Raw genomic sequence first — 14823 nt, forward strand, 5'->3', positions numbered from 1 at the left:
GTGAGCTAGGGAGGTAACAGCCCAACATCACAGCCCAGGTTCTAACTCTGTACCTAGACCCTGAAAGAAAAACATCTCTTTTTAGTAACTATTTTGTATTCCACTTTTTTAATTGCAAAACTAATACATGCTCATTTTAACTGATAAAATAATCCAAAGATGCACCTGTGGTATAAACAATATTTAACATAAACACATTTGTAAGGGACATTGGTGGGGAAATCTTTCATTGTGTGAATTTGGGTGTGAACATGTTCAAGGGGGAAACAGTATTCTCTTCCCAAAGGATTCACACATCCCCACCAACTGGTGTCTGGTGCAGGGCACACACACTTAGCTTGCACCAACACCCCTAGCTGGACTAATGCATTCAACGGAATTGAGAAAAGACTCCATGGCCAATTGGTACCAGTAGGGGTAAAAGTCTAATGGTGGCCATGCTATTATGGACATTCTAAACCACACTGCTCTGTGACATGACCTCTGTTGTGTCCTCCATGCCCAAAGTCCCTGCCAAATTCCTGAGCCTAGTTCTTCTATATTAATCTTCCAACTAGTTCTGTGAGCCCCATTTAGCACATAATTTGGAATATTCTCAATACTGGCAAAATTTTTTGCCTTTAAGGGTAGATTTGAGTTTTGAAACAGCCAAAAGGCATTTGGAAAGAAGTGATGATACTAATGAATACTATGAATACTATATATGGACATACACACTCACACACACATGAATGAGACATGATCATTATGAAGTTAAAGAAAATGGTGCCAAAAATGTCTTGAACAATGGAAACATTGTTAAAATGAGTGCATTTTAACATTAAGAGCTCACTCTTTAAAAGGATGAAATTAATGTCAATGTTTATTTCTATTTTTGTAAATTAAAATCAGTCTTACTACTACCTATCTGGTATGCATTTTATATGAGCCCAGGCATAATGGGACCTCATGAAGAGCCTAGAAATTATTTATTTATTTATTTAAAAAAAATTTTTTAATGTTTGTTTATTTCTGAGACAGAGAGAGACAGAGCATGAGTGGGGGAGGGGCAGAGAGAGAGGGAGACAGAATCAGAAGCAGGTTCCAGGCTCTGAGCTGTCAGCACAGAGCCCGACGAAGGGCTCGAACTCATAAACCATGAGATCGTGACCTGAGCCAAAGTCAGTCGCTCAACTGAGCGAGCCACCCAGGCACCCTGAAATTCTTTATTTTAATAAGAAAAAGACAGGCTCCCAGATCCATAATTTAATTACTTTAAACCTAGAAACTACAATTCAGTTTTGGTCTGCCCAATATTATATTTTCCACACTATGATAATAAAAACAAAATAGCTTTCTCCTGACAGTACACCTACATAAATAAAACCACTATTTGGAATAGCATTTTTATGACCTTAAACAGAAGCAAATGTTTGGATTATCTTATTTTAAGTTGCCGTGCACTTTTGATACTCATATCCATCCATGTATAATTGTCTAACATTTAGTGGATGCTGGAATACATTTTTATTTTCAAATCTATTCCATGAACTGGGCACGAAGTTTTTTATTTTCTCCAGTGATTGTTTTTGTACCAGTTTTATTTATATGTTTCACATACCATACAATTCACCCATTTAAAAGAGCAATTCAATGATTTTTAATATATTGACAGACTTGCTCAACCATCACAGCTGTGATTTGTTTCAAGAGGCAGTAGCCAAAGCAATAAGGGACAGAAAAGGAGCTCCCTTTCAAGTTTCAAGCCGAACTCAACACCAAAAAAACAAACAATCTGATTTAAAAATAGGCAGAGAAGAGGTGACTGGATGGCTCAGTCAGCTAAGCATCCAAGTCTTGTTTTTGGCTCAGGACATGATCTCACAGTTTGTTTGTTCAAGCCCTGCATAGGGCTCTGCACCTGGCAGCATGGAGCCTGGGTGCAGTTCTCTCCCTCTCTCTTTCTCTCTCTCTCTGCACCTCCCCCACCCTGTTCGCACTCTGTTGCTAAATAAATAAATACATACATAAATAAATAAATGTTTAAAAATGGGCAGAGGACCTGAAAAGACATTTCTCCAAAGATGATATACAGATGGCCAACAGACATATACACAAGCCCACATTGTGGCTATTTTGTCTGATGAATCGTATATAGCTGTGGAGTGGAAAATTCATTCTCCCTACATGGAGATGGCATGAGGAGGGAGAGAAGAGAAGGCAAATCAAAGCAGTTTATTTATGGTTGCTAGTCTCATCTTCCTAACTAGACTATCCTGCTGGGCAGTAAGAAACTCAGGATTTAAATTAACTAAATTTAAATATATCGGATAACTTCTTATCTGATGCAATCAAGATTAATATTTGATTTAAAAGTTAAAATGAGAAACTATAAAATATATAACAAATACTATAATCATTTTCATTTAAATCATAAATACATACATTTAATAAAGTGAGTCCATTTAACTTGTCAAGATGATACATGATTTTTCACAACAGAGTTGTTCCACTTTTTAATTATACAACTATTTTTAACTCTTGATTCAATCTGGTACTTAATAAATGGTAACATTTAGGGCTTTATTGACCTATACTAGTTCTGGATTTGATTCTCTGCTTCTCCTCTTTGTCAAATTGAGATCAATTAATTTAATTAAGATCAATTAATTTAATTAAGATTTTATATGATTTCTACATTATTCATGCTATGGCCTTAGTGTTTATGTCCCCCAGTAAAATTCATATGCTGAAACCTTAATCTCAATGCAACTGTATTATGAGGCGGGACCTTTGGGAGGGTTCTAACCTCAGAAATGGCATTAGGGCCCATATAAGAAAAAGTTAGAGGTGGACCTGGGTGGCTCAGTCAGTTAAACATCTGACTTCAGCTCAGGTCATGATCTCACAGTAAGTTTGAGCCCCAGGTCTGGCTCTGTGCAGACAGCTCAGAACCTGAAACCTGCTTCAGATTCTGTGTCTCCCTCTCTCTCTGCTCCTCCCTGCTCATTCTCATTCTCATTCTCTCTCTCTCAAAAATAAATAAAACATTTTTAAAAATTTTTAAAAAAGAAATTTAGAAACTCCTTCCTTCTCTTGACAAAGTCAAACTTTCCATGCTGCCCACACTATTTTAAAAAATACAACTACCCTATGATCCAGAAATTGCACTACTATTTACCCACAGAATACAAAATTCAAAGGGATACATGAACCCCAATGTTTATTGCAGCATTATCTATAAGTGCCAAATTATGGAAACAGCACACACAATGGAATATTACTCAGCCGTAAAAAAGAATGATATCTTGCCACTTGCAATGACGTGGTTGGAGCTAAAGAATCTAATTCTAAGCAAAATGCGTCATTCAGAGAAAGACAAGTACCATATGATTTCACTCCTATGTGGAATTTAAGAAACAAAACAAAGGAGCAAAGGGAAAAAAGAGTGAGGCAAACCAAGGAACAGACTCTTCACTATGGTGAACAAACGGATGGTCATTAGAAGGGAGGTGGGGGGAGGTTGGGGGAAATAGGTGATGGGGATTAAGGAGTGCACTTGTGATGGAAGTGTTGAATCACTGTATTGTACACCTGAAACTAATATTACAGTGTATGCTAACTAAAATTTAAATAAAAACTTTAACAAAATTCTATCATAGTTAAAAGCTGAACACTGAATCTTTGCATTCTTATTATAAAAGTCTTAATCCCACTCCTAGTCCCATAGTTTCTCACACTCCTACCCTCACTGCAGAAAGATGCCTTGGCCTGACCAGAAATAAAGTCATATACACAGAAATTCAGGACAGGAGAGTACATAGCACATTTCAAAAAAAAATTACCCTCTGTTAAATACTTCACTTCTACTAAGTGAAGAGAATGAATAAATAAGTGAACAAGGGCAAGATAAACTTGCATAAGAAATAACAGGACAGAAAAGAAGCAAGCTCACAGAACACTCAGGAATGTTTGCTTGATACATAAACAAAGTCACTGAGACCATGAACCGCTCCCCATTATTTGTCCTTAGGAAATAAAAATACATCAAAAAGAATTGAAATCAGGATCTCAAAGAGATATCTGTACCCCCACATTCACCACAGAATTATTCACAATAGCCAAGATATGGAAACAACCTAAACGTCCATTGACAGATGAATGAATGCATGAAGAAGATGTGGTGTATATATACAATGGAATATTATTCAGCCTTAAGAAATGAAGGAAATCCTGTCATTTGTAACAACAGAGATAAACCTGGAGAACTCGATGCTAAATGAAATAAGGCAGACCACAGAAGGACAAATACGATGTGATACCATTATATGAGAAATCTAAAGTAGCCAAATTCCTAGAACCAGGGAGTAGAAGGATGGTTACCAGGGACTGCGAAGAGGGGAAATAGGAAAGTATTAGTCAAAGTGTACAAAGTTCGATCATGCAAGAAGAATAAGCCCTAGAGGCCTACTGAACAGCACAGTGCCTGTAACAATACTGTAGTATGTACTTAAATACTTGCTAAGAGGGTAGATCTTACGTTACATGTTCTTATCATACACTACACACACACAAAATAAAGAAGGTAGAAGAAAACTTTTGGAGGTGAAAGATGTTTACGGCATAGATGTGGTGCTGATTTTCATGAATATATATTTATCTCCAAACCCATAAAACTGTATACATTAGAAACATACATCTTTTTGTAGGTCAATAAAAACTTAATAAAGTGGCTTAGAAAGGAGATAGAAATAAAATGCCACATTTTATAAAATCTGGGACACCATTAATTTTTCCACCACTAAAAAAATTTTTAGATGCTGCCAATTAAACAATGACTCACCACCAACTGAGAGATGCATCCGAGTTTCAGAGATGTTAAAATGTGGAGAAAAAAATGTCTTAGGTGGAATAAAATATGGTAGCAGAGATGAATGAATCCTAAAAACAAAAATTAACTGATCACTTTCAGTTATGTTAGAGATACAAAAAAAGATTGCTACCAAAATAAAAAAAAAAATGAAATAAGAACTAGAATAATCAAAAATATTTTCACCATTTTTTTTTAAATTTTTTTTTTCAATGTTTATTTTTATCTTTGGGACAGAGAGAGACAGAGCATGAACGGGGGAGGGGCAGAGAGAGAGGGAGACACAGAATCGGAAACAGGCTCCAGGCTCTGAGCCATCAGCCCAGAGCCTGACGCGGGGCTGGAACTCCCGGACCGCGAGATCGTGACCTGGCTGAAGTCGGACGCTTACCGACTGCACCACCCAGGCGCCCCAATTTTCACCATTTCTATAACACACAGAATACTACAGAAAAATGTAACAAGGATGCAGGGTTTTGAAACAGGTATTTAAGGTCTTCCAAAATGCAATTAAAAAATGAAAAGGAATATAACAAAGTAGAATCATGGAAATGCCACTTCTTCCTGGAAAAGCTGCTGAGCGGTCAAAATCATCATAGGAAAGCACGGGACTCTGTCTTCCCGTGGAATGGCTGGTTCAGGAGGTTTGCAAGGTCTGCGAAAGCACCCAGGGCTACTCTGAAAGATGTTTTCTCTTTCTTTCTTTCTTTCTTTCTTTCTTTCTTTCTTTCTTTCTTTCTTTCTTTCTTCCTTTCTTTCTTTTAAGTGTATTTATTTTGAGAGAGAGAAAGAGAAAGAGTACGAATGGGGGAGGCGCAGAAAGAGAGGGAGAGAGAGAATCCCAAGCAGGCTCTGCACTGCCACACACACCTCGATGTGGGGCTCAAACTCACGAACCATGAGATCACGACCAGAGCCAAAGTCAGACAGACATTCCATCAATTGAGCCACCCAGATGTCCCTCTGAAAGATGTCCTCTGAGACAACTGCACAAGCTGTAAGGCGTTTGATGATCTCTAGATACATCTTTTTGCCTAAAGAACAGCAATACAAGTCCTGCTGATTACATCCTTCCTTACCGGCTACAAACTGATAACATGCATAGTGATGGGAAAAGAGTTTCCTTACATTAGTATATAAATGAAGCATCCAAATGAGTTTTCAAACTATACTATACTATACTCCATTAAAAAAAACTGAACTACAGAAAGGCATAGCATCTAAGTATGACCAATGTTAACTGCTTCTAACTCAATGCCCTGCTTATATCTACGAGGGCTATAAAAGTTTATAAAATTGGGCTTTTGATTTTGAAAATATTCAACCCTGGTAATGGGAATATTCACATCTTTCCACACATAAAAAGGCTATCAAGTCAAGAACATTTTAATGAAATGAGGAATAATTTAGAGATGCTTATTTAATACTCTTATTTTATATTGAGTCAATTAAAAAAAAACTACATAACTTTGGTTTTGACTTAATGATAAAATTTGAAACTAGGCATTATGACATGAGTCATTTGATCTAACAGGACAACTTGAAGCTCCGTGCTCACTCTATTACCCATGTGGCCAAGCTACTGAAAATTGCCAGGAATGTTAATAATGATATGAAAAGGGAGTCTGGTTTATATAAATGCAAGTCAATACATATGGGGAAAGGACCATTTATTGTGATGGATGTGTTCACTGAATGTAAAAAGAATATTATTGAAGAGTGAAAGGAAGAAATCTATAAATATCCAGACTCCCTGCAGTCGAAGGGAATTAACTACATGGAAATGAAAGAAAAGCTAAAGGAAAACACGGAGTTCGCATGTGGAGAAAATATTAAAAGCATCTCACTGCAGGCAACAAGATTAAGGCGATGCATTTGTGGAGCCAGTTCTAACATTCATTAAATGTTATGAAACGGAACAGTACAGACCCAGAGGCATGGAATATATCAGGCTGTTGAGGGTAAAATAGAAAACGGGCAAATAAAAGGATCACTCTTTTAAATAAAGCACAAGGAAGGTTCATCAATACCAATGATTTTTTGCAACCTTCGTAAATACACCAGTATAAATGAACACAGGCATGCCTTGTGAAAACTTGGAAAGAGAAACCATGATGAAGCCCCAGCCTAAGCAGGATTCCAAAGCAAAGTCCAGAGAGCACGGTGTCTGGATGTACTGGGCCGGAATAAAGTAGAAGAGGAAGTCACCTTGGAGATGTTACTTGAGAGATGCGGTAAAGCTCCTCACTTAAAATAATTCCCTGCCTGCTCTACCACAGGTCATGAGATCCCCTTATCAACCACTCCTTTAGATAAAGTCATTTAAGACTCTTTATTAAAATACTAGTTTTATACTGACAACATGGAATGACAAATGACTTCTGACTGCCACTAGCGCCTTATTTTGCACCAGACCCACCTAGGAAATGTCTTTTTGCCCTGCCTTCGTCCTGGTGGACATGTTTTTCAGGGCTCAGCTTAAATATTAGCTCCTCAGGGACATCTTCCCTATGCCTCCAACTGCCCTGGAAAAATTGCCTTTCTCTTCTCTGTGTCCCTGCACGCTACGGGGCTCTGTGGCTCCAAGGTCATCACCTACAGTTACGTGGAGGCATGTGCATTTTCCTCACTGCTACATGCCTTCAGAGTTAGACCTTTCTTCCTGCATCATTGCTGAGGGTCTGCATATTAAGGGTCTAAAAACCAAACCAAAACAAAACAAAGAATAACTGCAACAGCTCTAATTATTTGGATAGCTAATAGTCTTTCTGAAGAAACGAAGTGCAGCCTGGATTAGTTATGCTGAGGGCAAAGGTCGGCATGATAGTGGAGACCCTGAAGTGAGAGGGCAGCACCATGCAGACATTGGGCCCTTCTGACAGCTCGTAAATGGCGTCTCATATAAACACCAATGCTCAGTACATACACGAGCATGGCTGACATGGGGGGTGGGGGTGAAGAGAAAAGAACCCAAAATGAAGGGGCACACATGGAGGATAGAGGGAAACCCCCCAGAAGTGCCCTCTTTCGGAGATCTGCTTGGATCAAGCCCACATACCTCACCTGACAGCAACAGGATTAGTGTGGTAAAATGCAAGAGTATTGGATCATCAAAGAGAAGAGCACGCCTGAAGTTCTGCATTAGTGTCTGAGCACTTCTCTGAACCTGCCTCCTCATCTGCATCTGTTTGCCCGCTGGGATTTGAAAAGAGTTTGGTGCAGGTGAAATCACTGCACCAAGGTCTCCAGAAATGAAAAGTACTGGGGTTTTTTTTGTTTGGTTTTTGTTTTTTGTTCTTGTTGTTTGTTTGTTTTTTGGTCTAACCAACAAGACAATGTAGGTAATAATAACATAAAAGCCACCTGTTAGCGAAAATAAACATGCACAGAGACTGAAGGCTGGCTCTGGCAATTTCGGTTGGCACAATGAGTACTGAAAATTTGTGAATATTTTATCAACAACTGTGATGACAGGTGCAAACATATAACACAAGTATTGACACTGATGAAGAAAAATGTTCTGGTAGCTATTGGGGATTAAACCAACCAGCCTAATCATCTAAACAGAGACAAACAGCAGCAGTTCAAGTTAAGTTAGGCACATTCTTTTTTTTTTTTAATGTTTTTATTTTTTTATTTTTTCTTATTGTTGAAGGAGAGAAATACAGAGTGTGAGCAGGGAGGGGCAGAGAGAGAGGGAGATGCAGAATCCAAAGTTTGCTCCAGGGTCCAAGCTGTCAGCACAGAGCCCGACGCAGGGCTCGAACTCACAAACCACGAGAACACGTCCTAAGGTGAAGTCAGATGCTCAACTGACTGAGCTACCCAGATGCCCCAGGTTAGGCACATTCTAACAAGCCTAAGGATGAAGATAAAATTTCTTTTGGAAAAAGGCGATTCATGATGCATTAGCATTCACTTTAAACTTACCCTGACAGGCTTTCTTCTATTTTCATATAGAACTGAGTGTGCTGACATGTGTTTTACTCAAAACAAAAGCAGAAGAGCTCAAGAGACAGAAATAGGAAAATAAGCATAAAGCAATAAGGGGCCAAGTGTGGGAAAAGGTTTAAAAAAAAATCACGAAACACCAGAACCAGAAGAGACCTAACAACTCACCTAATGCAAATTTTGTCATCTCTGCCCATATTATTTTTTTGGCCAACACTGGCATCTGGCATTTTGTTTTTGTTTCAAATACTTTGGCGCAGGACTTGAATGTTCCATCTTCTAGTGGCCCTTCCACTACTCACAACCTCTACTATCTTCCTGTCCCCAGAAGACATTGGAGTTTGTGACCTCTGAAATCCAATCCCTTCAGTTTACTGAGGAAACCAAAGCCCAGAGAGGCTGTGATTCACTCAAGTTAGTGTCACTCACTAACCAAGATAGGTGCTACAAATTCTAGTGGGAAGGACCTTTCGGTAACAATTCAGATAGAAAGAAGGGACTAAGAGTCTTGCCTTAAGGTTGACATTTGCACAGCAAATATACCATTTCCTTAGTTCTGTTTCTTTCAGGTGCGGGAGATGAAAGTCTCCCCCAGCTATGCCCTGGTACCACTGCCACTGCTCACAGTGTTCTCTCCACTCGCCTGTATATCTCTGGTAAAGTCACTTAATCTTCTCAGTGACCTCTAAGGTGTTTTCTGGGCTACGCTTGTTGGACTCCTTGCAGTAGGTTGGTGTCGTCAACTCCAAAAGCATCGTTTGCAAACACATGTTTTATCTCAGATTCTACTTCTGCACTTATTATAAGGTGCTTGGTAAAGAGATGAAAAATGAGTCTGAGGAATAAGAGGTAACCAAGATTTATTCTAAGGAAAGAGAGCCGGCAGTTACTCCCACGTTGTAGAAAAGACAGCCGACTTGCACAAAATTATCCTACCTCTGTTGTTTTTTTTTTCTCAAACTCAATTTTGTAGACAATTTTTTTCACTTTAAAATCTAGTAATCTGACATTTAACCCAAATTATCTGCTGCTGCATTGAGATAACTGTGTATTCTCACCATGTAGATAGCCCACTTTTGGAGAGTGTTTAGCAAGCAATAGAGCCCTGTGAGGTTTTGGAGAAAAATATGGTGATAAAGGAGTCAAAACAGTACCCATAGTTACTTATGTTACAATAAAGATTATCAGTTTTTAAGTTTCTTCTTTCCACAACTAATGGATTACAAATTATGTAAAATATACATAACTTTTAAATAAAATCCCTAGCTTTTCCTTTATGGTACAATCATTACCAACACAAGACTGTTCCCACTGGGTCCATCTGTCCTCACTGGATGGTCAGGACTTGTGAAGAGTCTTCCTAAACCAGACACCTCCAACAGCTTTTAATAGATCAGTGAATTCCATTCTCTGTGAAGAGAAGAGTGAGGAACTTTCTGAAATCAAAGCCTTTATGGTCTTTAACCAATAATGGTGGTTAATCATACTTGGCATTTGGATGAGTAGAAAGTTCAAAGAAATTTACAAATGATGTCAGTGTATGTTTCAAATGTTAATTATTGCTTCAGGTAATTATTAAGAGGTAAACAGTGAAAGGAGTATTATCCAATCAGATTTTACCACCCTCTACATGCCATTTAGAAAAGTCTTAAATTTTTTCTAAGTATCAGAAAGCTTTTTTTTCTTTTTTAAATAAGATTGGAATCTTTAAGACAAACTTGCATATGGGCAAAATCCCAGGTTTGATTAAAAAAAAAAAAAAGGCAGAATCAGTAGATAAAAAGGCTCATTTCTGCTGTTATGTCCTCTATGCCTGTATTACGGTCTGTTTTAAGATCTCATGTGAAGAAACTTTCAGCCACATGATTCTAATCTTCAAAACATCGTTCGCATGGTATGATTTTGCTTTTTTTAATAACTGAGTCTAAAACACACCTGATTTTTTAAAAATATAAATACTTATATATATATATATATATAGAAATAGAAATAAACTGGAATCAAAGGCTCTTAAAATCACAGATTGCATTTTATCCTAACATAACTGTTTTTCACAGGAAATTGTTCTGCTACTTTAGTAAATTATCACTGAAATGTTTGTTGCAAAGAGTCTTCCAAAGGGCACAAGTTCTTAGTTGCAAACAGTGAGCAAAAGACCTCTTCATTCCCATGTCAGATAACCCTACACTGATTAAAAGTACTTCTATTTTAAATATCAATTATAGTTTCCTAGTTCTTATGAAAACAAAATAATCTTCAGTCCTCTGGTGTTTTCTTTGTTTTACTAGAATGCTCAAGAAGACTACCTTGTTATTACTATGAGAGAGAGGCTGGCAGCTATAAGGAAAATTTGTGGAGGCTGGAAAAGGGGAGAACACCTTCTGTTATATGCTCTAGAAAAGTATCTGGAATCTGTTCTCGGTTTTGACAGAAGAGGCCCAACAGAGATATTATATAATGAATACACCCAGCCAAACACATATATTATTTTTTGCTTTGAGACAGGTATGTTTTATGGGAAATAGAATTTATTCTAGGTCCTCAAATGAGGCAAACATTTGAGGCAAATTCACTTAACAATTCTCCAAGATGGAATTTGCAAAAACTATAGTTTTTTAACTAAATCTTAGATTCACTGAATTATGAAACTTACAGAGCAACACAAACCTACACTGAACAAGCAACAAATTTCATTTTTTAATGGGCTAGTACCTTATTATCTCATTGTTGTTCCCATTTCATTTCCTCAAATGGAAAGTTGAAACACTGAGGTTATACAGACACTAAAACACAAAAAAATCCACGAAAAGTTACTCATTATATTCTTAAATTAGTGAATATACCCTCCAGTTATCCCAGGGAGTATATTTCTTCTACAAAATTAACTAACAAATGCATTTTCAAGTTGATAAAAAGAAGCAAATTCTCTGTTTATTAATGCTGTACCAGATCCCAACTTACAAATTACTTGCATACCCAGGAGCAAATATTTTCTTTAAGTCCTAATAATCATAGTTTGTTTTACAGTAATTTGTTCGCCTGGGAGACCCAACATGTAATGATTCAAGGTAGTATACTTTTTTGCAGATTATGTTGTCTTAGGCAAGAAAATGCAAGTGCAAAATGATTCCAAATGCCACAAAATTAGAATTTCCAATGCTCCATTTTGAAGTAAACACTTCAAATTTGGGCCAATGCTATAATGATGGAGAGACATACAGTTGAATTGCCTCTTGCTACTGATTGTAGTAAATAATAATTATTTCGTAAATAAATATTTATTTAGTAACAATATTGGTTTTAGTAAATTACTCCAGGACTTTAATGTTTAATGTCCGTTTTTGTTCTTCAAGGCAAAAGGAAAGATGTTAAAGATTCAGCCACCCCGTATAGTAAAGAGGCATTTTAATTGATTCCTTTCTTAATCATGCGAAAAGATTTTGTGCTCTTCTAAACATAGAAATATTCAGTTACCTATTCTTATACATTAACAGTTCACAAATACTGGCTCTTTTTAAGTTACATTTCCTATAAAAATGTATAGAAACGCTCTTCTGGCTGTGGGAATCCAAACAGAGCTCCTGGAGGACACAAATGCTAAGTCATGACTGATACATCTGCTGCATTTGCTAGAGCCCAAATATGACTTCCCTGAAGGTAGATGCAGGAACACAATGATGTATGAGAAATGAGAATGAAGAATGGCTGAATTCCATTACATGGGATATACTCAATCTTGAAATGTGCCTTAGAACCCCCAAATTTTCTGTATGGAACACTCGTTTGATAAATTCCTGATCGCAGTCTCTCAGATCAATGATAATCCCTGTGACATTTTCTACTCATCCTGCCTATCACAATACCTTAAAAGGCATACCTACAAAGCCGATACATGACTGCACCAGAGAGCTTCTACAAAACACTCTAGTTTCATCACTGTTGCAATTTTTTTTATAGGGATATGTAGGAAATTCAGTGAAAAATCTTTAGTAGATATTCATAGAAAGTGACCAGAAAAAGAGTGGAAATGAATTTGGCAAGGTAGGTAGGGCCACTGAAAACACTGCCGATAAAAAAGAAATTTGAGTTCTTAAGTTTTACAAAGCATAGGCCAAAAAAATAATGTCTGAGCTTATACACAAATATCAAACGGTGCTCATAAAAACCATGAAACAATGCTCAATGGGAGACAATAAGACATCGGAGTCAGGAGCCTGGACAATGCAGTCACAGCTGGTCATGACCGCTTACTATGCTGTTCACAAGATGGGTGATCTTAGGGCAGTTACCCAACCTTACTGAGTCTTGTTTCCTGAGCTGTAAACTGGATATAAATTCGAAAGTAGCAAATACAAGAACTTAATAGTAGACTAAACATACCTGAAGAGAAATGTGCTGGAATGGAAGAAAGAGTAAAGAAATTATCCAGAATGCAGCACAGAAAGGCAAAAATATGGAAGGTACATGAGAGATTAAGAAACAGAGAATAGTATGAAAAGATCTAAAATATGTTTAAAGAATCAAAAGCAGAGGAGAGATTGTGAGAAAGGGAATATTTAAGAGAGTAAAAGACCTTGATCCTCTTATTTAAGAGGCCCCACAAATAACCAATCAGAATAATCACTGAAAGAGTACATTATATAAACCAGAAATGTCATTGTAAACTGCAGACCACCAAAGATAAAGAGAAAATCATACACAGCAGCTGCCAAACCATGACACACTATCTATAAAGAGTGTCAACAGACTTCTCATCAGTAACAATGGAAGCCAGCTAACAAATGAATGACTAAAACGTACTGAGATACAAAAACCTTCAACCTAGAATTCTGTAAGCAGCAGAAATATTTGTAAAGAATGAAGGCATTCTTTATACAGAATTGTACGCTAAAAAATGATTAAAATGGCAAGTTTTGATATAAGAAAAACATAAAACGTAAAATACTAAAAACCACTGAATTATACACTTTAAAAGGGTTAATTACATGACATGTGAATTACATCTCAATAAAGTTATTTATTTAAAAAAGGAATGAGGGCAAAATGAAAAAGACAAAAACCAGCAAATACTAAGTTCTGAAGAATGTACTCTAAGGAGAAATGTGGTAAAACATGGGTAAGTCTAATAAACAAATACTATATATAAAAACAATATAGTATGAGGTTTAAAACTAATAAAGTTAAAATATATCAGAAGAATAATACCTCATTTGGGAGGGTGTTGTTAGTGCTTTAAGGTCCCTGAACAGCCTCCGTGGAGGGTAAAAGGTATTTACTGACTTTAAACTTTGATAAATTAGTATGTAAAATGTAATTTCTAGGGACCCAATAAGAAAATTAGAAACAGAATATTGAGCTTCAAATTAGAAGAAAACATGAAATTAGGTGTAAGATTCAAAAAAAGTCAAGAAAGTAGAGACAAAGAGGTGTAAAACATCAATAAATGTTTATACACAAATATAGAATTTTATTAAATATAATTTGTTACAAAATTTTGACTAGAAACAAAAATTGTCAAGTTGGCATCTTAAAAAATAATCTATATGATGGTTATAAGGGACACAACTAAAATATAATATGGAAAGACTGCAAACAAGTACATTGCTAAACATAAAGAGTGACAGTTTATAATACTTCTAAAAAATGAAGGAGGGAAGGAAGAAAGGAGGGATGGAGGGAGGGAGGGAGAAAAGGAGGGAAGACGAATTGGAAGGTGTATTGTATCTATCACTTCATAACAAATTAGCCCCAGATTAAGTGACTGGAAAACCCAAATATTTATTATCTCACTGTTTCTGTGGGTCTGGAATCCAGGCACAATGAAGCTGAGTCCTCTGGCTCAGGACCTCAGGCTTCAGTCAAAGCGTCAGCTAAGGCTGCCTTGACCTCAACGTTTAAGAGAGAGTGTGCTTGCAGGATCACTCACGTGACTGCTGGCAGGCTTCAGAACAGCCACTTCCAAGATTGCTCACACAGCTGTTGGCAGGCCGCACGTCCTTGCTCACTAGAAGGCAGAGACAGGA

This window comes from Prionailurus viverrinus, chromosome A1 (assembly GCF_022837055.1).
Source record: "Prionailurus viverrinus isolate Anna chromosome A1, UM_Priviv_1.0, whole genome shotgun sequence".
Lineage (NCBI taxonomy): Eukaryota > Metazoa > Chordata > Mammalia > Carnivora > Felidae > Prionailurus > Prionailurus viverrinus.